At 42.4% G+C, this 26,188-nt stretch overlaps 1 pseudogene; it reads right to left on the reverse strand.

The window, feature by feature from the left end:
* Nucleotides 1-1,925: 1,925 nt before the first annotated feature.
* On the reverse strand, nucleotides 1,926-26,168 carry LOC130497585 (eukaryotic translation initiation factor-like; annotated as a pseudogene).
* Between the last annotated feature and the right edge of the window lie 20 nt (nucleotides 26,169-26,188).

The following is a 26,188-nucleotide window of genomic DNA, read 5'->3' on the forward strand; positions in this document are numbered from 1 at the left end:
TTAGAATACTTCATGTTTCTCTCGGATTTAGGAGTATTCTTTCTTGTCTAAGCTGGTTACCTTATATTAAGGAAGATTTCTATTTATCCTAAGACAGGAGAATCATTCGGCCTGGAAGCCGGAAGCCGGAACCCGGGGGCAGGATCCTAGAAGCCGGAGGCAGAAACCTGGAAGCTGGAGTAATCTCTTCATGGATTATTTTTCCCCAACATGCTTAATGTCTAAATTGAATAATTTTACTTCACATGCTGTTTTGTGCTCTAACTCAACTAAGTGAAACGCTTTTCCATAAAGTAAATGGAATGGTGTGTGGTTCCTAGTGGCGTTTTAAATGCTATCCTATAGGTCCAAAGCGCATTATCTAGCTATTTAGACCAGTCCTTCCTAGTGGTTTCTACAGTTTTTCTAATATTTATTTGATTTGACGATTGGAGACTTCCACTTGTCCATTCGTCTGTGGGTGATAAGATGTGGCTACCCGGTGATATACTATGTGCTTTCTAAGCAATCTATCAAATTCTTTACTGATAAAATGGATTCCACCATCCCTTATAACTACCTGAGAAACTTCAAATCTCGGAAAGATTGTGCTTTTAAAAAGTTTAATAACCACGGCTACATTGTTTTTGGGGAAATTTTTCTCTCAGTCGGGCATAGCATGCTTTGCAGTCGATTGAAGATAGATGATGTTCGTCGATCAACTATTGACTCTGAATGTCTGACTCTGGACTGGTTCGATGGTCAATTACGAGTTTTTCTATCTTTATCTCCAAAATTCTCTAAAATCACTACATTACTCCAAATCATATATCTAGACCTGTAGATGTGCTAAAAACTCCAAAATACAATAAATATATCCACTTATATACAATGGCGGAGCTAGATTTTGACTTGATATGGGTCATAGTTATGTAGAATGGATTAAAAAGATATACAATTGAGATTTGAAACTGAGACATGTGGGTCAAAAGAAAAGTTTTGGACCAATTCACCACAATGATAACTCTGCAAATAAACCTAAAAACTAAATTTTATAGATTTCATATGAGTCATTTGACATCTTTGCTTCTAATGTGGCTCCGCTACTGCTTATATACTATAGCCAAAAATGGATAAAATCCTATATCAGTAAGTTAAGTTCTTTTTTATACGAAATATATACTCTTCGCTGATGAGTTTTTTTTGAACCCTTGTTTTGTTTTCTTGTATGTGTATCCATGAAACCAATATGTTAGATAGGAAATAAATCATTTGTTTCTTCATCTGGATTAATCACAAAGCTTAATTTGGAGTGTGCACCTAGTACATGATCTCTAAGTTGTCTAATGCATTGATAGTGAATGTTTAAACTCTTAAATGAGCAAATACTCATAGCTAAGAAAAGTTGTTAAGGAACCTGTGAATTGATAATGTGTTTTGGGATGGTTCTGCCATGACAGACCAACCACAACCCAAATGAAACGGTAACCTGCCATGACAGACCAACTACAACCCAAATGAAACGGCAACCGCAGTGGAACCATTTGATCGCAGAAAACATAAATCGACAACATCACTTGCTGGTTCATGTATAATTCCATGTTCAAAAACATCGGTCTATCCATCAGATGAAAATAAACAATACAAAATGGTACTTTCTGGAATATACCAATAAAAATAGAAAATAGCATCAAGAAAAACAGTGTTTCAAGTTAATAAAAAAGGTTTTCAAAAATAATGCTTTCAAAAAGTGATTTATATAACTGAACATTGTTTTTGGGCCACTATATAACTGAACATAATATTAAAAAAATCTCACTGAAACATAATTATTTTTGTAGAGTTACACCTCAAAGCGAATGGCCCTAAAAGTCTCAGCTATTTAAGTAAACCGACCAAATTATGCAAGAAAAAGGCATATTTCATATTCCTCTTGCGTCTTCGTTTCAGACAGTGAACCGACTTCTTCTTGAATCATCCTGCAAGTAACAAATAAGTAGACCACATTTAGTAAGCCACATGATAGGATAAACATGAACAATATTATTATTAGCTTCAATACGAGAACGTTAGTTACATGGTTAGTGAAAGTTATCTTGTCGGTGACGTCAAGAAGCTCCTTCCACTTCTTTCCAATACCCATCTGGATTTACAATAACAAACAACAAAGCAGTAACTTAAGCAGACAGATTCAGAAACCAGTCTTTTAGCATCTAGATACTGACATGTTATAAAGGGCTGTCCATTGGGAAATTTTATCTATGTTTATACAGCGAAAACTTTTAAATAGGTGCAATACAATAGAAATATGAATAGTTAAACGAACCTATATAACAGTATAAAACCAAATTTTACTTCTGAATGGTAATTTAAAGCAGCAAGGTTATCTCAATCATCAGAAGCTGGTAAGACTACTGTTAAGATATTTTTGTTTAGGATCGTTTAAGTGCTATAGAACATTAGAGGATTTGTTTGTAAGAGTTGTAAATCGAGAACAAAGAGATGTTATTGAGTTATTGATCGGGACTACAACGTTTGATGGTGTATGAACCCTAGTTCTAGCCGCCTAAACTCTAATCTCTAAGTCTCGAATTGTCGATCCCTTATTCTAGGGTTTGGGCTCCCCTTTTATAGTTGTAGATGTCGGCTTCAAATAATAGAACTCTTCCATAATTGGAAAAATGGAAGTTTCCCCTTAGGTAGAAAACTTCTATTTTGCTCCAAGGGGTCGGTCAGATCTAGGGGTCGGACCCGAGGCTGGAGAAAACTTGAGCAAGGGTCCGGAAGTCGAGGACATATCCGGAAGCTGGAGAAAACTTCTATCTGGATATTTTTCCCCAACAGTTTGCCCCTTATCCCTGGTATCTTCTTGAGCAAGGGTACGGAAGTCGAGGACCTATCCGGAAGCTGGAGAAAACTTGTATCTGGATATTTTTCCCCAGAAGTTTGCCCCTTATTCCTTGTTTTGCTCGTGGAAATCAAGAGATAACATGTATTTTCCGAGCCTTAGTAGTTTTCTCTTGGGTATCTTATCTTCTCGCAGTGGGTCAGTCCGGGACCCTAACTGGAATCTATGATTCAAGAAGGATTTTGAATTTCTCGACCCAATCGCCGAAAGATCCTTCGGATCATCCATAGTTACTATAACCTTCACTCTTGGATCTCACTTTCCTTTCGAGGATCGCGTCTTTACTCCAAGAGATCTGGGTAGCGGGGTTTATTTGAATTTGAATTTTCTGAGCCCAGTCTTGGGAAATCCGAGATCCCGGATCGGCGGATTTTCCGAGAAGAACTCCCAACGGCTCTCTATCCTTTTTTGTATATATATACTCTCCTCTTCACGTAACATCTCCTTAACCCCGAATCTTGCCATTTCTCGTGCCAACTCCCGAAGCTTTTTTATTGGCAGAAATGAGCGAATTGGAGAAGAGAGTGAACTCCTTGTCATCCGGATCCAGCAGCCCTCCTTCCCGCCGTGACACAGACGTGCGAAATCCTTTGAGCCCAGCTCCCCTGTCGTTTGTTTCTTCGGGATCTCCGCAAGTGGGTCCCGCATCAACGGTTAGGGAGGACGAGTTACGCGATTGGCGAAAAAAGTATTCGCTTCCTTCTTCTATCGTTCTTCGCGTTCCCAGACTGTTAGAGCGGGCTTCCGGTGGTATGCCCGAGGAGATTGCTATCTATGAGGCTTTCTTCGAATCGGGCTTCAGAGGCGACATACCATCGTTGATATCGAGTCCCTGCAGCTACTTTCATATTTCTCCATATCAGCTTAATCCTCCAGCTTGGCGCATCCTCATAGCTATCCAAAACCTTGGAGATGAAGAAGATCTGGTTTTCGGAATTAACGAAGTACTTTTTGCTTATCATCTGGCTCCGATCAATGGGCACGAGGGGCGTTTTCATCTCCTTCCGTGATCGGGGCTTCCCATAGTCGAGGAACTTCCCAAGACTGATCGGAAGGGATTGGCTTTTGTGAAGAAATGGCCAGAGAGATATGTTTTCATGACTCTCCCAGGATCCCATTATCGGTGGAACTTCGTAGGTAAGGGGTTTTAGTAGACGCTCTTTCTCACGAGTTCCGGTGATGGAATCTATCTGATTTGCATTCCCCCTTATTTTCTTTTAGAGGGAACTCACTCAGCTCCCGTCGAGGGTGAACGCAATATTCTTCAGGTACGGAAGCTTCCCCTCAAGCAAAGCCGCATGACCCATCTTCTTAGTCTGGAGGTCCTGCGCCGTAGCAAGCTATGGGGTAAGTTATTTCTTTGTGACCTACAGGTATCCCTCTCTCACATAATAACTCGCGAAATATTTCTTTTCAGAAGACAGAAGGGAAGGAGATCCTGAAGATCCAATGGTGGATTTTAAGAAGGCCACGGATGCCATATCAGCAAGAAGGGACTCATCCAGCAGGAATGCTTCGGGTGATATAGCCGCGAATGTTGGTAAAAAGCGTAGGATGATAATGAGGGATGGCGATTCCTCTCCATCACGAGGCGGTAGGCCTAGGGAAGGTGTAAGCACGCGTTCACAGCGACCGTCGCTGACTAGATACCCATCCGGAGGGTTGTCTGACGTGCTGGCTGATTTGAATGCCAATGTATTCGCAGGGATGCAGGCCCTTCCTTCGGACAAGGACTCCTCTGGGATTATTCAGCAGGTCCAGGGTGAACTTCTTCAGGTGAGATATGGAGAGAACCTTGTATCATGAGTCCGCAATTTATAAGATTTGTTTTCCTAAGCAGGTCCTTTCTGATTTGCATCATCTGAAGGACCGAATAGTGGAGGAGGGTTCATCAATTAATCGAGATGAGGTTTCGGAAATAACCCATCAATTGTCTGAGGAGAAGAGTAGGCGTGTCGCGAAGGAACTGGAGCTGAGGGACCTTCAAGCAAAGGTTCGGGCCATCGAGGGTTCAGTAGAAATTGCTTCAGCTGAATCGCTTCAATTGAGCCGAGAGAAGCAGTAGCTGGAGGAGACTATCGTTAAACTTCAAACGGAGGCGGAGACTTCAAAAAAATATGACGACCATGGCTGTGAACGGTGCAAGGATCATCGCCCGTTGGGAAGTAATGAGAGAGTGGCTCAAACGGAACTTGCACAAGGAGTTCTCTCAGTACAAGACGGTGGTTTTGGCTGAAGCGGAACTCGAGGGTACTGAACCTCCCTCCTTTGAAGATGAACCAGCTATTCCTACATCTAGGTGCGGCAGGTCTTAGAGGATATCCGCGCTTTTTGTAATAACGGCCTTTGGCGGTCCGTCCTTGCTAAAACAATGTTTTTCATATGCTTTTCTTGTCCCTTGAATTTTATTGTTAAATAATACCCTTTGCTTTTGTGCCTTTCACTTTGTTCGTCTTTCGTTCGAAATGGTTCATAAGACCTTTGAGCACGATCTCCTGGGCGGAGTTTTAGGGTCTAGGATCGAGATCCTCTTGCGGCACCAATACCTCGGGGATACAGCCCTTGCCGAACACATTTCGTATCTTTAGAATACAGGGGCATCTGGATAGGCTTGTAGACGTGTTGTAAAGGGCGGATCCTTGAAAGGGCTAATAATACGAGGGGGACGGACCCTATGGGGGAGCTGACTCCTTATGAGGTTTGGATCCTTGTAGGGATTGACCCCTTGAATGGATACCAATGTCTAGGAACTGGATCCTGAAATGATTAAAAAAGCGTTAGATCTTGTAATCCATTATTAAAAACCTGAGTTTTAGATTTGGAATGAAAGATCCTTGCTTGGAACCCTAGAGTTCTAGCTTGGTTTGAACCCTGAGATTCTTGAGCCCTAGAACCCGGAAGTTCTTAAGGTCTTGAACCCTGAGGTCCCTTACCTAGACCCGAAGGCCGTTTTATTGAACCCGAGGGTTTGCTCGTTGAATCCTGAGGTTTTCCGAGTGTTGGGGTTTAATCCTTAGATCCAGGGACCATGATTAAACCCTATGGATACCTCGAACCCGGAGGTTGATGCTTTTGAACCATGAGGTTTTTGGCAAACCCGAAGGTTGGTATTTAGGATTCGAAGATCCTTGAACCCTGAGGTTCTTACTAGATCCGGAGATCAGTTAGACCCGAAGGCCCTTGATCGACCCTTAGGTGATCCGGAGATTCCTTACAGACCCGGAGGCTGCATTGAACCCTGAGGTTCTTTTATAGACCCGGAGGCCGTATTAAACCCGGAGGTTATTATATAGACTCTGAGGCCGTATTGAACCTGGAGGTTCGTCATAGACGCTAAGGTTCGTCATCAGGTTTAAAGATTTTAAAAGAATTAATCATGTTTTCAAAAACAGACTTCGAAACACAAAATTCTTTCGTCCTTTCAAGACCAAAACGAGTTACATCATGAGAACTAATCTTGACAAACATGACAGGCAGAGAATTAAACAAATCAGAGTTCTCACTGTGCTTTTGAAGATCAGGAGACAAAGGGAGAGGAGATGTGCCGGGATCAAAGCATAGATGACTCTCCATAGCGATGGATGTGATGCTTGTTGCTTCCTCATCAAAGACTGGACCAGGTTCGTCCTCCTCATCAAAGATAGGACCTAGATCATCATCCAAAGGTGTCCTAGTGCCAGGAAGTCTTCCATGATGTGGATGGTTGAATGGCTCTTCCTCAAAATCATGTGAACTAAGAACAAGACTGCTCGGAAGCTCCGGCTCAAAACATGTTAGTTTACTATCAAGCATCAACTCAGATTCACGAGTAAGAAAATCACAAGTATCCTCACAATTCATCAGACTTTCAATTGGCTCATCATCATATTCATCAAAAATTGGTAATGAATCTGAAAAATCTATTAGATCTTCAAAGCTGCATTCAGATTTACCTTTGGGCTTTTCACTGATGAATATGGATGGCCCAGCTACAGGTGCATGTGTGTATGTGCTCTTCTTTTGGCTCTTGCTGTCGCCATCAGGGAAGTCTCTTTCTCCAAAATCATCATTGGATCGGTTGGTCCGCCTAGGGCGTTTGCTCCTTGCTGCGGGTCTAGGACGAGTCTGTTGGACACCTTGAATTTTGTCCAGCTTCTGATGGATCTGTTCTAGACCTGCATGTATAAGGTTAGCAACAGAATCATTGATCTTCCTCATCTGCAAGTTAGATAAACCAACAAAAGAATTTCCTGGTCGGCTCCTTTCATCCTCACTGCTCATGATTCCTGAAAATTCTTAAACACAAAACGTTAGATAAAAACCTCACACACTCAAGTGTTTGATCCTCACCCACACACGTGTTTATCTCAGTTTAAAGTGTGCACTCAAAGTCTTATACTCAAAGTTCTAAGAAGAACAACTCTAGAAATCCCCAACGGGTAGATCCAAACAAACAAAGGTGTTTAAAGATAGAAAGATAAGAGATTTAGAGGGAACCCGCCTTAACCACCTCAAAGGCCGGATTTCTCTTTGGCCAGCAGGCTTTCTCTTCCACCACCACACCACAAACAAATCAAACTTTGAAATTTTTTTTTTTTTTATAACTTTTTTTTTCTCTTTTTTTTTTTTACAGCATAAACTTAGATCTTATTTTTTTTTTTTAACTATGGTGGGTAATGAGGGGCCCGGGTTCAAGAAAGGTAGAAGAAGAAGTGTTTAGAAGAATATGGAGAGATGAGAAGATGGAATGATAAAGAGTTACCGGAAGAGTGGCTCTGATACCACTTGATACACCCTAAATCTGATCACTCGACCGGTATGAAGAGATATGAACTCCGAAGAGAACTGATGGATTGTTTGACGACACAATGGGTTGCGGAAGGACCCAATGATACTGCCGGGGTGCTTGATTGTTGTCTGATATGACTCACAGGTCCAACAAGGAAGCAAACTCAATCAGTTGCCGGATATGACGCACCGGTCCAACTAGAAAGAGGCGTTCGTTTGGAGCTAACCACACCAAAGAAACTAAAGTGTTCTAAGCAAAGAACAGAGAGTAAAAACTCAAATAAAAATAGAAATTTCGTTGATGATGTTGCAATGAAATGAGACTACATTATATAGAGTTTTGAGTCAAAGAAGAATAAAGAAAAGTGCAGAAAACAAGGCATAGAAAACATAAATTTGACTAGATCTAGTCAAAGTGTGGAAAGCAAGGAAGACTAGTCAAAGTGCGGATTCTGATGTTGACTAGTCCAGATTCAGAAAGATGTCCAGGTTCATTCTGGTCGTGCACACCATGCTGGGAAGGATACGGACACACGCGGGACGATCCACACATGTCTGAATTCGCGAGAACTGAAAATCACCTGATTTGTACATGGCATAACTCCCTTATCTGAACTCCGTTTGATCTGATTCTTCTTCGAGGAGTTCCATAATTGAGTTGAGCACATTCTCCAAGTGGTTTCAAGTGAATAAACATCATGGTTTAGAAGATATGCTTCGAACAATGAACATATATCTGTGTTGCTTCTCGGGTGGTTTGATGGTCGATTCAGCTCGGAAGGTCGAACCAACTTGCTCAGTTCGTCCGGGTGAGTGTTATTCCAGCTCAGATCGTCCATGATAGTGTCAGTCCAGCTCACTTGAGTATTCAGCTCATCCAAGATTGCATAATCTGATGAGAAAACCTCGGCTAGGTCTAGCTGGTCGAGAAGGTCACCACCTTGGACCATGTCCATGAACCAAGAACGACGGTGCTGGATTTTGGGTGCATCATACTGGACCCGTTGTTTGTTTGTGAAAGATTTCGAAAATTCGGAATCTTTGTAAAGAATTTCGAAAATTCGGAGGTTTTGAAAGTCGTGAGAATATACGAATATACGCACCCCGCTCCCCCCTCTTTTTAATCGGGGGGGATAGCTGAACCCGCCGGTTAGCGAGTTGCCTACGTACCCCTTTTCGGGGATCAAGCCATCTCGTATTTCTTTGATTGCGATGTTTTAGTGATAGTATTTTTTGAGATGCATGATGTTCCAAGTTCTTGGGATTTTCACACCTTGCATGTTTTCGATTTCGTAGGAACCAGGCCAGACGAATTTTATAATCTTATATGGTCCTTCCCAGTTGGCTCCTAGCTTTCCTGCGTTTCGTTCAGCAGTGTTCTGGAAAACTTTGCGCAAAACTAAGTCTCATACGTGAAATCGGCGATTTCGGACGTTGGAGTTATAGTATTTTGCGGCTGCATGTTGATAATTTTGGATTCGGGTTAGGGCCCGATCCCGTTGCTCGTTGACGAGATCGAGGTTATCCAATAACATGGCGTTGTTTATTGAGTTTGTTACACAATAGGACACATTTTGAGTTTAGCTTGCATCTAGAGACACATTCAACATGTTAGACACTTTTTCTTGTCTTGTAGCATGTGATAGGACATTTTTACCCTTAATGAAGCAAAATCAATTGTGTGAATGGTTTACCGAACCGGTTTGATGGAAGTGTCTCTGGTTTGAAAACATTAAAATTTGTTATTATTTATATTGTTATTTCTTTCAATTTCAATTCATTTTATTTCTTTTGCTATCCACATATATCATCTTATCTATTATTTCAATCAGTATCTTTTCCAAGGTCTCGTCTATTACAATGTCGAAATGGATAAACAGTAAATAAAAAATTGAAACCAAATAGAAATTTCAGTGCATTAGTGATGGCTAATAGATAGTTAAGATTGGGAAAGAAGCAATCGTGGTGGAGAAAATAGACGACGACATGCCGCACCATCTGTTCACTCGGACCACTTTTCCACAAAGCTCCATCACTCTGTCGGAGAATCTTGAGTAAACGGCCTTGCTCAGCTGATGGTGACTCGTGTGGTAGAGACAAGAGTCTGCGAATTGTTGTGGATGGGAGTGTTGTGGATGGGAGTAGTGTGTACGGGAGACTTGTGGACGGGAAAGTAAGTTATGGACGTGAGTGTTGTGGACAGGAGTGTTGTGGACTGGGGATTTGTGGACGGATGAAGCGTAATCAGAACTCAAACAACTTCCCAAAAAAGTCTTTGATGTACTGGAGCTCCTTCGTGTTCCTTAAGACATGTTGTATGATGGGTTTCTTGTTTCCTACAAGACAATGAATCTCCAGTATAACATAAGCAAAGTCTTTGGAGATCAAAGCCAAAGCTCTTATAAAGAAGCTTCTATAGTGATAAAACCATTACAAGTAGCTCAATGATTCTGGAAACAGAAAGCTAGAAACCATCCATAAGAACATCAAAATCCAATCTTTATATACATATGTTGCATCTTTGATTCACCATAACAACAAAAGCTCAAAATATGTATCTTTGTTGATAGAAAGATATCAAACCTGGCCATTAATGACATCTACAGTTGGGAGAGCTTCCCAAAGCGACATTCCTTCACCGTCGTGATCTCCGAGAACAGTTCAATCCCTCTGTATTTTGTTAATCAAACTTATCAATTTTTTAATCCTTGCCATGTTTCCTCGAACAGATCAAAGAACCTCTTACTGATGCTTAGATCTAGTTGACTATTCAACGAAATTTGGAAAAAGGTTATCTTACCGTGGATTTGAAATGTCCAGTGAGTTTTAAGGGTTCTCGAGGCGGTGAAACTATAGCTGAATCTCGAGATTATCCACTCTCTAAAACTCCATGACAGATACCTGAGCTCAGCCACAGCGGATACCCTGAGCTCAGCCACAACTGATCCCAAGCTCAGTGACGGCGGATCCCGAGGTCAGCCACGGCGGATCATGAGGTCAGCCACAGCGGATCCCCGAGCTCGTCCACGGTCAATCCCATTTTGTTGTTTCCTAAAAGAACATGAAAAAGATTCGGATCATGGTTAAAATGGAAAAATCTCTGTCACTTTTCAGAAAGTCCGATTCAAAACAGAGATTCGTACCTTTCATGTCGGAAGAAGTTTTTGTTAGATGTCTACACCGGAGAAAGGCAGTCTGAAAAGTCGTGACGGCTGGGATATGGAAGAAATGAAAACGCGAGATTAAGATTTTAGGGTTCGTCTGCGCCGCTTGTTTTGGGAGAGAGTGAGAGTGTAAGAAAAGAGGAGAAATGAGGGAATAAGCAAACTAGGGTTCGTAATTGGTTTAGGTAGTCGTGGTATTATGATTTTGGTTTAGAGAAATACTAACTCGGTTTGGTTTTGTTACTGTAAGGGTAGTGAGGTCTTTGACTAGTAATAAACTACTCCTCAAGTGCAATGTGTCTTATCCTGATATATGAAACTCAAAAAGTGTCCAGGGAAGTAAAAAAATCTTGTTTATTTCTTCCTGTTCTGGGAGAAGCCGTCTACGGATCCCGGGAAATTCGACTTCAGCGGGAATCATGCATTCGGTGCCGTATACGAGGGCGAAGGGTGTTTCTCCCGTTCCTCGTCTCGGAGTTGTGCTGTGTGACCAGAGGACTCCTTCGAGTTCCTCCGCCCATCTTCCTTTCTTTTCGTCCAGGCGTTTCTTAAGTCCGTCAAGGACGGTCTTATTGATTGTTTCTGCATGTCCGTTGCACTGCGGATATCTGGGAGTTGATTTGTTTAATCATATCTTCCATTTTTTGCAAAATGCTTCGAAGCGGGTAGAGATGAACTGGGATCCGTTATCCGTTACTATTTCGTATGGGATTTCATGCCTACAGATAATGTTTTTCCATACAAAATTTTTGACTTGTGCGTCCTTTATACTTGCGTATGATTCGGCTTCTACCCATTTTGAAAAGAAATCTGTGAGGACCAGCAGAAAGTGTTTTTCCTTGGATTTGTGAAGAGGTCCTACGATATCCATAGCCCAGCGCATGAAGGGGTATGGCGACGTATGGAGGAGAGTTCTTCTGCAGGTTGCCGAATAGTTGGAGCGTGCCTCTGGCATTTTTCACATTTTCGTGTGAACTTTTTGCAGTCTCCGATCATCGTTGGCCAGTAATACCCGTGGCGTTTTATTTTTACGGCGAGCGATCTTCCGCCGGAATGATTTCTGCAGGAACCAGAGTGAACTTCTTCCATTACCTTTCTAGCCTTATGTCTTTCTAAACAAGTCATGAGTGGTCCGGAAAATTTCCATTTGTAAATTTCTCCGTCGACCGTTACATAACGGGCGGCTTGGGTTCGGACTTTTCGAGCTGCCCACTTCTCGGGAGGTAATTTTCCGTTGATGATATACGCTCGTATCGCCTCTAGCCACGGTGTATCGCAGCCATATTCGTTTTGTTCTGGCGTTCCTTCTGATTCGACTGTGATTTCTTCCTCGTTATCATCTTGAATAAGATTGATGATGACGGGAGGTCCGATGCTCGGATGTTAAATGAACTCTACCGGGATTACTCTTTTAAGTCACAGATCTGAATTCGATGCGAGGGCTGCGAGTGCGTCTGCTTGCGTATTCTCGGAACGAGGAATTCTGGTCAGGGCAAAAGAATCAAAGTCCTGGGATAAGTTTTGGACCAGTTTGAGGTATGCTTCCATCCTTTCGTCCCTGGCTTCGTACTCCCCGCTATACTGGCTTGCAACGAGTTGAGAGTCGCAGTAAGCGTGGATCTTTCGTATCTTCAAACCGTGGGCTAGTCGTAATCCCGCAATAAGGGCTTCGTATTCTGCCTCGTTATTCGAGCGTGGAACTCTAATCTAAACGATTGTTCGAGGATCTCTCCGGTCGGCGACGTCAAACGGATGCCGATCCCGGATCCTTGCTTCGACGACGATCCGTCAACGTGGAGGAGCCAAGTTGAGTTAGGCTCTTTATTAGTTATGGCTTGGTTGGCAACTCCACCAAGAAATCTGCGAGGACTTGACACTTTGCACTTGTTCGACGGCCCATTTGGCTAACCTTCCCGATTGGCTCGGACTATGCAGGATAGTTCGAATGGGGAACGTTGTAAGGATGACGATAGTGTGGGATTGAAAATAAGGTCGAAGATTCCGTGCCGATGTTACGACTGCGTACGCTAATTTTTCCATCAGGGGATAACGGGTTTCGGTGTCCAGGAGTGTTTTGCTTACGTAGAAGATGGGTTTCTGATCCCCACGTTCTTCCCGTATTAGGACGCCGCTAACGGCAGTTGCCGATACTGCTATGTATAAGAATAGAGGTTCCCCTTCTACGGGTTTTGCGAGAACTGGAGGAGTCGCCATATAGTGCTTTGGCTGTTTGAAAGCGTCTTCGCATTCATCTGACCACTCAAATTTTTTGTTTCCCCGCAGGACATCGTAGAAGGGTAAGCATTTGTCCGTTGATCGGGATATAAACCGATTGAGTGCTGCGACCCTCCCGGTCAACCTTTGTACTTCTCGCTTGTTTTTGGGAGAGGCCATCCCGATGAGTGCGTCGATCTGTTTTGGGTTGGCTTCAATCCCGCGATAAGTCACCAGGTATCGGAGGAATTCTCCCGATGCTACGGCGAATCTGCATTTGGCCGGATTTAGTTTCATGTTATGCGAATTCAGCCGAGCGAAGCATTCCTCAAGATGGTCGACATGGTCGTTAGCGCGGAGGGATTTGACGAGCATGTTGTCAATGTAAACCTCAATTGTTTTTCCGAGTTGATCAGCGAACATTCGATTGACGAGTCGTTGGTATGTTGCGCCGGCGTTCTTAAGACCAAAAGGCATTACTTTGTAGTAATAAGTTCTGCAATCCGTAATGAACGCTGTTTTCTCGCGGTCATCGGGATTCATCATAATCTGATTGTATCCTGAGAATGCGTCCATGAAATACAAGAGTTCATTTCCCGCAGTTGCTTCGACCAACCGGTCAATATGCGGCAAAGGGAAACTATCTTTTGGGCACGCTTTATTGAGATCGGTAAAATCAACGCATACTCGTAATTTTCCGTTCTTCTTTTTGACCACGACGGGATTTGCAAGCCAATCGGGGTAACGGACTTCCGTTATGGATCCCACCTTAAGAAGTTTCTCAACTTTTTCGTTGACTGCGGTTGCCCGTTCGGGGCCTAGCTTTCGTCTTTTCTGCTTGATTGGTTTGAATGTTGGATCGGTATTTAGTTCATGGCAGGTAATGTTAATGTCGATTCCTGGCATGTCCTCCGCAGTCCATGCGAATGTGTTGAGATTTTTCTTAAGACAGGTTACGAGTTTCGTCTTCAAGGGCTCGGGGAGATTGGCTCCAATTTCGACACAACGTTCTGGGAACGCTTCATCAAGACAAACCGTAATTACGGGTTCACAGGTTGGTTCGCGTTTTTCCTCTAGGGCATCAGCCCTTCGAGATTGCCAGAAGAGTTCAGCCAGATCATGTGTGTCTTCGTCTGAAGTTTTCTTAGTATTCTTGGGAGCGGTGTCGAGGTCGGACCTCTTGCGCTTGAGTTCAGCAGCGAGACATATCCGCGATACTTTGGGATTTCCCCAGATCGTTTCGATCCCGCGGGGGAGTTGGAAACTTAAGACACAGATGATATGTTGATGGAACTGCTCTCATGGAATTTATCCAGGGAGTGCCCATGATGGCGTTGTACGATGCCGGGATATCCACTACTAGGAATTCCGTCAGTTTTTCTGCCGTTCCGGCTTTGACCGTATGGGTGGGCGTTCGGGTACCCGTTCGGGTTCGGATCGGGTATTTCGGATTTTCGGATATTTCGGTATAGGAGTATAATACCCGTTCGGATATTTATTTACTTCGGGTCGGGTTCGGGTATTTTTAGTTCGGGTTCGGGTATTTCGGGTCGGGTTTTCGGATATTTAGATTTTGGAAAAAATATATTAAAATTTTCATTTCTCAAGTTTTTTTGTATTTAAAAAGTATAAATTTCACTTAACTGATTTTTTTATTTTCTGACAATCGAATGATTAATAAATTTGAAGATAACATTTTACAAATAAAAGATAATAAATTGATTATTATTTTTAAATTTTGGATGTAACTTTTGTTAATGCATGAAATAAAAATCTTGACATGCATTTTAAGTGAGTAAAAATTTCACTTTTTTCCAATTATATGTAAATTATCTAATTTTGAACTATGTGCATAATAAAAATAAACATTTTGAATAAAATTAAAGAAGTAAACTAGGAATATAGACCTAAGTATACATATGTTCGGTTATCTTCGGATATCCATTCGGGTTCGGGTATTACCCGTTCGGGTTCGGATATCCAATCTCTCCTAATTCAATACCCGTTCGGATATTTTGCTACTTCGGTTCGGTTTCGGTTCGGGTTTTTTCGGTCGGGTTCGGGTACGGGTTCGGTTATCGGGTAAAATGCCCACCCCTATTTGACCGTGAAACTGATCGACCCCGACGCGATGGTGGGCTCTCCTGAAAGCCCTACCAGCGGGCTGGAGTCTTCCGTAATTTTCGACGGATCGACCTGCATCTTTGCGAGAGTTTCTTTGAAGATGATGTTAACCGAGCTTCCGGTGTCGATCAGTACTCTCGCGACGTCGATGTCGTGGATCGTCAGCTCAATTACCAGGAGGTCGTCGCGTGGTTTAGCCTGTTCGGCCGTTGCTTCCTCCCTGAATGAGATCTCGTCTAGATAGGATGAGATTTCCATCTCGCGTCTGATTGTTGAGCGGTTTTTGCGGGTAAGATTGATCCGTACCCCCCCCCCCCCTCCTTCTAGCGCCAAATTGTGGGAACCGAAATTCGCACCGTCAATATTTTGTATAAATTAGGAAAATAGGAAAACCTTAATTTCCCAGAAGGTCCCGGATTTCTGAGAAACCACACGTCAAGCAATCAGAACATGGCAATAACGGAAAATAAAAATAAAAATCGTAAAAAAGAGCAAAAAGGATTTTATTCCGAATCCGCGTATGAGCGTGACAACAACAAGGTAACGTGCTTCGGCTACGAGAGCTGTCGGCGAGATCCTAGTTCTAATACCCGAAGGTGGCTAAACCTAATTGAGTCGCAGCTCGAAAAAAGAAAAACGGAAAGTTGCCTAAATTGCTCTAAGTGCTAAGTTGCTCTGGAAAAAGTGATGCCTCTATGCCTCTCGCCTTGAACTCCTTATATACTCCCTCCAAGGTTGGTTTACGCCTCCCCCTTTTGCCCTTAAGCCGTCATAGTCGAAAAAATGGGAATATTCCATTTTTCCGATCTTCATGATTATCTGCGGAAAGTTTCCATTTTTCCGCGGAAACTGATGCTTATCCCCCAAGTATAAACCGTCATAAGGTTTATGGATTTTTAAGAAATCGTAAGTGGGCCTCGAATCAAGTTTAGGACCCCTTTGGACCGTATTTTTGATTCGAGACGTTTTTACGATTTCTCCGATAAGTTTAAGTTTCCGCAGTTTTAATCGTAAACTTAACGGACGATTCCATTTGATCGAGAGATCAAGAAACGGAAAGTCGTAAGTCGCGGAGAACGGCTGCACGGATAGTCGAGAATGCATAGTTTTACGTTGTATCGTCGTTTCGGAATACTTCGGACATTTCGGAGAATGATCGATGCACGAGCGCTCGATCGCTATAGCGACCAAACTTTTACCGCAGCTCGGTCGGTTCTCGAGCTCGGTCGCTATAGCGACCGAGCTTCGTATGATCCTGCGATTATCAAGTTCCTATTTCTCGTGTTTTGACGACTCTTTGTTATTTCCGATGATCGTGTTTTGACGAGAACTTTATTTAATTTGCGGAACTTTTCGTAAGATATTTTATTTTTACGATTTCCTTTCGTAAAAATAAAATAAAATTTTATTTTATCGAATGTTTTGATACTAACTTCGTAATGACGGTTTTTGACCCCAACATCCGGTTTGGATATCGCAAGATGGGAGATGTCAGGCCAAGTAGACACCATCATCCCTTCGGTTTTAGGCAAAGGTCGATGCTGATACCTGCCCCTATTCGGGTTACTAGTCTCCCTAGCGGACTTAGAGTGAGAAGGCTCATCGCGGTCACTCCTTGTAGGCTTTGATGACTTCTGATCATACTTCGGACCGGCTTTAGCCCTACTAGCAACATCTTCTTCCCATTTTACTTGAGCCCAAGCACGAGACAGCACGTCTTCCATAATCCTGCACTTGTATTTGGTCAGCTCCTTGTAAAGATCTCCCTCTGGAAGTAGACCCCTCTTGAAGGCTGAGATAGCCGTATCAGCGTTGCACTCAGGGATAACTACCTTCGCTTGGTTGAAGAGAGCTATGTAAGAACGAAGGGGCTCATTCCTATGCTGGAGGATCTCATAGAGATCATCCGAGTTCTTCTCTAGGTCACAGCTGCTAGTGAACTGCTCTACGAACTTATTGCTAAGGGCTGCAAAGGATCTGATGGATTTGGTGGGCAAGTTGATATACCACTGAAGAGCAGGGCCGGTCAAAGTCGATCCGAATCCTTTGCACATGGTGGCTTCCCGTGCATCCCGAGGGATTGGTACTGCTGGCATGCATTGCTTGTACTGAGCAATATGATTGTCGGGATCCCCAGTACCTTCGTACATCTTTACGCTTGGGAAAGAGAACTTTCGCGGCATCTCCACCGAAGCAATCTCTTCCACAAAAGGTGTATCGGAGTAGGACCCCTGATTGCTTCTTCGAATAGGAGGAGCTGCCCCCGGGAGCCTTTCTACCATAGATTGAATGGTACCGAACCTTTCGGAAACCACTCTTTCTAAGTAGGCTGCTAGAGCCGGATCTGAGATCCCAGGATCATCGGGTGAGTACTCTTCGTCCTCCATATCGGAATCGCTATCCACTTGTATTCGGGTCCCATCATTCGCGGCTCCTCGGCTTTCGGGTTCGTCTTCGGTGGAGGCGGGTCGACGAGGTACTTCTTCGCCATCGCGTGGGGTGTAGAGTGAAGCCATGGGTCGAACCTAAGTCCGGAACCGCTTTCGCTTGTTGCTAGCTTCACCGAGGTTATGGTTCTCTTGCCGGAGGACAAGATTCTCCGCCTCTATGGCGTCTAGCTTCTCGGCGATTTGCTGTAGTTGCTTGGAGTGTTCTCCAAGTTGGTCTTTTAGGGTTTGAACTTCAAGGAGAAGTTCAGGACCTCCGGGTGTTGTCTCCCGAGCTTTGTGAAGATCGGTAACCTGACTCTGAAGAGACTCGAGCTTGTTGAGGAGCTCGATCTCTCTCGGGGACATCTCCGTCTGGTTAACGTCGTCCTCTAGTGCCATTGTCACGTAGTTGGATCACTCCCCTCCTTCTAGCGCCAAAGTGTTAGGATATTTTTGTGTAGGATCGTTTAAGTGCTACGGAACACTAGAGGATTTGTTTGTAAGAGTTGTAAATCGAGAACAAAGAGTTGTTATTGAGTTATTGATCGGGACTACAACGTTTGATGGTGTATGAACCCTAGTTCTAGCCGCCTAAACTCTAATCTCTAAGTCTGGAATTGTCGATCCCTTATTCTAGGGTTTGAGCTCCCCTTTTATAGTTGTAGATGCCGGCTTCAAGTAATAGGACTCTTCCATAATCGGAAAAATGGAAGTTTTCCCTTAGGTAGAAAACTTCTATTTTGCTCCAAGGGGTCGGTCCAATCTAGGGGTCGGACCCGAGGTAGGGATCGATCCCTGGTATCTTCTTGAGCAAGGGTCCGGAAGTCGAGGACCTATCTGGAAGCTGGAAAAAACTTGTATCTGGATATTTTTCCCCAACAACTACATCTGTCGTTGATAATTTAGAGTAGCGTTCTTGATATATTCAACAGCTTATGCTATTTTACTGTAGAAAGCAATCAACACGTTCAACAAAGGAAGCTAGTCCATAGTACGTACACATCTCATCGGACACCACCAACAAGCAAGAAAGTGAAGAAAAAAAAAAGACAACCACACAACTAGAAGAAAACAACATTGGTAATCATGAATAGCACAACAACATATAGTGAGAAGAGAAACATCTTACCAGGACAGCTTCATTTGATTTAGTCCATGTCCACAATGAGAGCTTGTCTTGCTTTTGGCGCACACTAGCAACAACACCACAAATCTCATCTGCTTCATCGAATTGCTCTCCAATCAAAGCCATCAACTGCCCAATTACGAGAGAGAAATAGTCATTAGGACATAAACAAGATGCAAGTGAAAGCCAAAATTGTCTAAACACAGAAATAGTAAAAGGGTAGACGATATTACAGTTTCAAGCCAAGCCTTGTCTAAAGCTTGCTTCCTGTTGTTGGAAACAACATAAGTCTACTTTCCGCCATTAGCACATTCTGGATCTTCCCACTTTGGCTCAACACCAGCTTTGAACAAGTGAATATCAGCATTCGGTGTCAATTTGCTGGGAATGAATATATTCTCGTGCAAACTGCAAAACGCATGCCAAAAGAAATTAACATAGTCTATAGATTTACATTGACTGAGATACAGAAACTCAGATATCGGAGAAATCTAAAGAGGCATTCAGATCTAACTTTACCATGAATTACAGATCGAAGAGAAGATGAATCCCTAATAATACAAAACCCTAACACATATGAGGAAATCAAGGAGGAAGTAATGAGATCCTAGGACTCTTCTCTGGATTGTATGGGATAGATTCTTGCATAAACGAATCGGAGACTCAAGTTTATCAAGGCTGTGGATCGAATGGTGACACAAGAGGCTGCGGAAAGGCTCCTTGATACTCCTAGGCTTAGATCAGATATGATACACCTTTCTAAAGCCCTTGGGCGTTGGATATTACACACCAACAGACTGGATACTACACACCAGACACTCTCTTTAACTCGCAAAAGCAAAGGGAGAAGAAAAAACAAAGGTTTTGATTAAAAGAAGACTTGATAGATTACTAGGGTTGCGGCACACACATATATATAGTGAGAGACTTGGAACAGGCTCCAATCAACTCGAACTAAAAGGAACACATTCCTTTAGTCAATGTAGAATTAAAGACACAACATAGATGGAGTTTTCGAAATAAAAGACATAAGTACTTAGGAAAATAAAACATAACATAAGGTTCTTCATGTGGTTGGTCCGAGAGTATCAACTAGGTGATGAGATAGCAAGACAATGGCCTCGTTAAAAACCTATCATTGCAAAATCCAGTGGGACAAAAACAATGATAGGAAAAGAGCACACATTACTTGCTAACCTAGATGATACTCAGCTTGATGATAAGATGGCTTGAATGGTGATAAGAGTGTCTTGAACTATCAAGCTTCCTTCAAGACTTTCTTCTTGCTTCAAAGACTTCCTAATCAGTCCTACAATGGCTTCTTTAAGTTGCTTGGTTCTAGATCGAGTCATGGGACCTCTAGGAATGTTTAAGAATTATCTTCTTCAGCTGGATCATCTCTAGGTTCTCCATCTTTAACTTCATCAGCAATCTTGTCCATGATCACATCATCCCCTCCCTCTTGAAAAGGATTTGACCTCAAATCAGGTTCATCTGCAATAAAAGGAATCAAGACAGTAACATCAAAGCTATTACTCACATCATACTTACCTTGGAGATCTATTTTGTAGGCATTGTTGCTGATCTTCTTTATGATCTCAAAAGGTCCATCAACTCTCGACATAAGCTTGGATTTCCTCTCCTTAGGAAATCTTTCTTTTCTTAGATGCACCCAGACTTGATCACCCTCTTTAAAAACCCTCTCACTCTTTCCCTTGTTGGCGTGTTTGGCATACTGCTTAGTTTTCTCTTCTATGTTGAGCCTAGCCTGCTCATGGAGTTGTTTCACCATCTCGGCCTTCTTTTTGCCATCCATACTGGCCCTTTCACACTCAGGTAAAGGTATTAAATCCAAAGGAGAGGTGGGATTGAACCCATAAACAATTTCAAAAGGTGAAAACTTAGAAGCAGAATGCACAGCATGGTTATATGCAAATTCACAATGTGGTAGATAATCCTCCCAAGATTTCAGATTCTTTTTAATGAATGCACGCAAGAGAGCTCCTAAAGTTCTATTAACTACCTCAGTTTGCCCATCAGTTTGTGGATGACATGTAGTGGAGAACAAGAGCTTAGTGCCTAACTTAGACCAAAGAGTCTTCCAAAAATAACTAAGAAACTTAGTATCTCTATCAGAAACTATAGTCCTAGGCATGCCATGAATGCGCACAATCTCTTTAAAGAACAGGTTAGCAACATGCAATGCATCATCAGTCTTATGGTATGCTATGAAATGTGCCATTTTTGAGAACCTGTCAACCACAACAAAGATGGAATCCTTTCCAGTCCTAGTTCTAGGCAATCCAACAACAAAGTCCATAGATATATCATTCCAAGGATGATAAGGAATAGGTAGAGGAGTGTACAAACCGTGAGACTAGACCTTAGACTTAGCTTGCTTACAAGTTGCACATCTCTCACAAAGTTTCTCCACATCTCTTTTCATCCGAGGCCAAAAGAAGTGATCCTGCAAAGTTTTAAGAGTCTTTGCAATACCAAAGTGACCCATGAGACTGCCTCCATGAGCTTCCTTAACAAATAAATCTCTCAAAGAACAATTAGGCACACACAGTTTATTATCATAGAAAATAAATCCATCATGCCTAAAGTAATGTCCAGCAGCAAATTTTTCACAAGCGTTGTAAGCATCTTTAAAATCAGGATCAGTTTCATACATACCTTTAATCTGCTCAAAACCCAATAGTTTAACATCAAGAGTGTTCAAGAGAACATACCTCCGAGATAAGGCATCAGCCACTATGTTTTCTTTACCTTGTTTGTACTTGATCACATAGGGAAAGGTTTCTATGAATTCGACCCACCTAGCATGCCTCTTACTGAGCTTGTTCTGGCCTTTAAGGTACTTGAGAGACTCATGATCCGTGTGGATAACAAACTCTTTGGGCCATAAGTAATGTTGCCAAGTCTGCAAAGCCCTCACCAAAGCATAGAGTTCTTTATCATAAGTTGCATAGTTGAGGGTGGCTCCTCCAAGCTTCTCACTAAAGTATGCTATTGGTTTCCTTTCCTGCATAAGCACAGCACCAATACCAATTCCTGAGGCATCACATTCAATTTCAAATGTTTTATTGAAACCAGGAAGTATAAGAAGAGGGGCATTAGTAAGCTTCTCTTTAAGGCATTGGAAAGCAGTCTCTTGTGCTTCTCCCCACTTGAATCCGATTTCTTTCTTTATCACCTCAGTCAAGGGAGCTGCTATAGTACTAAAGTCCTTAACAAACCGCCTGTAGAAGCCAGCAAGCCCATGAAAACTCCTCACTTCACTTATGGTCTTAGGGATTGGCCATTCTTGAATCGGTCTCACCTTTTCCTGATCCACCTTTACTCCATCTGCACTCACAACAAAACCTAGGAAGACCAAGTTATCCGTACAGAAAGTGCACTTCTTAAGATTAGCAAATAGCTTTTCTTTCCTCAAAACATCAAGAACAGACCTAATATGATCTATATGCTCTTCTAGGCTCTTAGAGTAAACTAGGATATCATCAAAGTATACTACCACAAACAAGCCTATAAAAGGTCTAAGGACATGGTTCATCAATCTCATAAAGGTACTAGGAGCGTTGGTTAATCCAAAGGGCATAACTAACCACTCATACAACCCATGCTTAGTTTTAAAAGCAGTTTTCCATTCATCTCCCTCTTTCATCCTAATTTGATGATATCCACTTTTAAGATCTATCTTAGAAAAGATGCTAGAACCATGCAATTTATCAAGCATATCATCTAATCTAGGAATAGGGTGGCGATACTTCACTGTTATGTTGTTGATTGCACTACAATCAACACACATGCGCCAGCTTCCATCTTTCTTAGGCACCAGGAGCACTAGAACAGCACAGGGACTCATGCTCTCACGGATATGGCCTTTCTCCATCAGTTCCTCAACCTGCCTTTGTAGCTCCTTGGTCTCAACCGGGTTAGTTCTGTAGGCTGGTCTATTGGGAAGAGTAGAACCTGGTACAAAGTCTATCTGATGTTCAATCCCTCGTATAGGTGGTAAACCCGTGGGTCTATCTTCTGGAAACACATCTTGATAATCCTGTAAAAGAGCTGACATCTCACTCGGATACACCGGTGTGCAATCAGTTAGACTAACAAGATATTCCTTTAAAACAAATAAGAGAACTGATTGATTAGAGTAGAGAGATCTTTTGATGTCACCAGTTTTGGCATAGAAGTTGTGTTGCTTATCAAGCCTGAGATCAATCTCTTTCTTTTTCTGAAGTTGTAATTGATCTTCATGTACTTCTTTAGGAGTTAGAGGCACCAGGGTAGTCTTCTTGCCGTTGAACTCAAAAGAATGTTTGTTGGTGAAGCCATCATGAGTGACACGCCTATCAAACTGCCAAGGTCTTCCAAGTAAGATGTGACTGGCTTCCATGGGTATAACATCACAGAGGATGTCATCTTCATATCTCCCAATGGATAAGGGTATAGAAACCTGAGCAGATACCCTCATCTCACCTTCTTCATTAAGCCATTGCAGTCGGTAAGGTTTAGGATGTTTATGAGTTTGTAGGCCAAGCTTCTTTACCATTGTCTCACTAGCAACATTGACACAGCTTCCACCATCAATGATCAGACTACAGACCTTTCCTTGCACCATACAGCATGTGTAGAACAAGTTCTCTCTTTGTTCTTGGTCCTCGGTCTTGCTTTGTAGGCTGAGTGTTCTTCTTGCAACCAAAAGCCTACCATGAACTGGTTTCTCTTCATACTCGGCTTCTGAAGATTCTTGCTCAGTCTCTGGTCTTTCATCTTCAGATTCATACTCGCCATTCTCCAAGAGAACCATAACTATCTTGTTGGTACACCCATTAGCATAGTGCCACGCCCTTGACACTTAAAGCACTTCACATCTCTTGCACGCGAGCTGGTAACCTCTGCTTTACCTTTATCCTTGCTGTAGGTGCTACTAAGCTTATGGTCTTCCTTAGGCTGTGGTTTATTCTCCTTCTGATAGCTCGGTTTATCTTCCTTGGAGGTTTGGTATCGGTTAGACCCATAACTGCTACGCACATGACTTCTTCTCTTAACTTGTTGCTCCACCAAGATAGCTTTGTGTAACATCTCCTCTATCTCCAAGTAGTGCTGCATCTCTACTCTGTCTTGTATCTCACGGTTGAGCCCACCAAGAAACCGTGCCTTGGTAGCTTCACTATCTTCAGAAATCTTAGCTCTCAACATGAGCAACTCCATCTCTTGAAAGTATTCCTCCACAGACTTGGATCCTTGGGTAAGCAGCCTCAGCTTTTGGTGAAGATCACGGTGATAGTGGCTGGGAACAAACCTCTTACGCATCAAAGACTTCATCTCAGCCCATGTCTCAATAGGAAACTCACCATTACGCCTTTTGTTTGTAACCAACTGATCCCACCAACTCAATGCATAGTCATTGAACTCAGTAGCAGCAACTTGAACCTTTTTAATCTCAGAGTAGTGTTGACAATTGAAGACAAGCTCTATCTTCTTTTCCCACTCAAGATATGCATTCGTATCAGCCTTGCCATGGAAAGGACGGATCTTAAGCTTTAATCCTGACAGCTCATTGCGCCTATACCTTCTGCCCTCATGATCATGTCGCGATCTCCTACTGTTGTGTCTTGATCCAGAGCTATGGCTACTTCTCTCATAGAATTTATCAGTCTCTTCTGAACCAGCATGCTCACGACGACCATGCCTATTACTCCTTGGCTCACGCCTCATTCTGGTCTTGTCTATCAGATAGCCTTTGATCGAGTTTATCCTCCAACAACTTCTCCATGGCTGCAAGGATATCTTTGGTGATTGCTTCTTGTAATAGTTTATTTCTTCTCATAAGAGTTGCCTCATCATCCTCGGATCCCATTGCTTCCTGATTCACAAAAGAGACTTGAACAAGTAAGTAGTTCAAAGGAGTCAAAACACAAAAAATTTAAATAAGGAAAAAAAAAGATTTAAACAAAGCGGCAAATTGAGATACTTGATCAATACACAACTGTTCGAATTCAAACACTTTCGAGATTGAAACAAAACAGATCAGTTTCAACAGATGATGATTCAAGATTCAATAGACAAGGATCTATGATAGTAATAACAAATCGAAGCAAACAAACACTAGAAACTTTTAGATCAAACGAAATCGTAACGTGATTGACAAGAATGCGAAGGGTTTTGTTTAAAACTTGATCGAAACTCTTAGATCTGGTAATGATGAAACACGAGACAACAGATCTATCAATCCTGATAATGAAAACAAAGAGATCGAGTAAGAAACAACACACAAAAACACAAGAGATCAATGATATGAAACGACAAATATTAGATCTTAAGAACACACAAAAGAGAAATCGAAACTCCCCTTCCAGAGTGCTCTGATACCACTTAATGAGATCCTAGGACTCTTCTCTGGATTGTATGGGATAGATCCTTGCATAAACGAATCGGAGACTCAAGTTTATCAAGGCTGTGGAGCGAATGGTGACACAAGAGGCTGCGGAAAGGCTCCTTGATACTCCTAGGCTTAGATCGGATATGACACACCTTTCTAAAGCCCTTGGGCGTTGGATATTACACACCAACAGACTGGATACTACACACCAGACACTCTCTTTAACTCGCAAAAGCAAAGGGAGAAGAAAACACAAAGGTTTTGATTAAAAGAAGACTTGATAGATTACTAGGGTTGCGGCACACACATATATATAGTGAGAGACTTGGAACAGGCTCCAATCAACTCGAACTAAAAGGAATACGCTCCTTTAGTCAATGTAGAATTAAAGACACAACATAGATGGAGTTTTCGAAATAAAAGACATAAGTACTTAGGAAAATAAAACATAACATAAGGTTCTTCATGTGGTTGGTCCGAGAGTATCAACTAGGTGATGAGATAGCAAGACAATGGCCTCGTTAAAATCCTATCATTGCAAAACCCAGTGGGACAAAAACAATGATATGAAAAGAGCACACATTGCTTGCTAGCCTAGATGATACTCAGCTTGATGGTAAGATGGCTTGAATGGTGATGAGAGTGTCTTGAAGTATCAAGCTTCCTTCAAGACTTTCTTCTTGCTTCAAAGACTTCCTAATCAGTCCTACAATGGCTTCTTTAAGTTGCTTGGTTCTAGATCGAGTCATGGGACCTCTAGGAATGGTTAAGACATTATCTTCTTCAGCTGGATCATCTCTAGGTTCTCCATCTTTAACTTCATCAGCAATCTTGTCCATGATCACATCAAGAAGAGGACACACCCCCAGAAATCTTCAACGGTGTCGAAGGTGCAGGCTTTACGAAGGGAAGCTCCCCAAGCCGCGGCGCCTTGCTTTGGCTTGGATTGGTTATCGAACCAGAAACACCACTTCCTTTCGAGCTTGTGAGCCTGCGTCTCAGTCGACTCTATCGGTAATTCCGCCGCCTTAAGGGCTTCGTTCACATTCTCGGTCGCCATATTCTTCGCAACTTTGTACTTTC

Source organism: Raphanus sativus, chromosome 7, assembly GCF_000801105.2.
Source record: "Raphanus sativus cultivar WK10039 chromosome 7, ASM80110v3, whole genome shotgun sequence".
Lineage (NCBI taxonomy): Eukaryota > Viridiplantae > Streptophyta > Magnoliopsida > Brassicales > Brassicaceae > Raphanus > Raphanus sativus.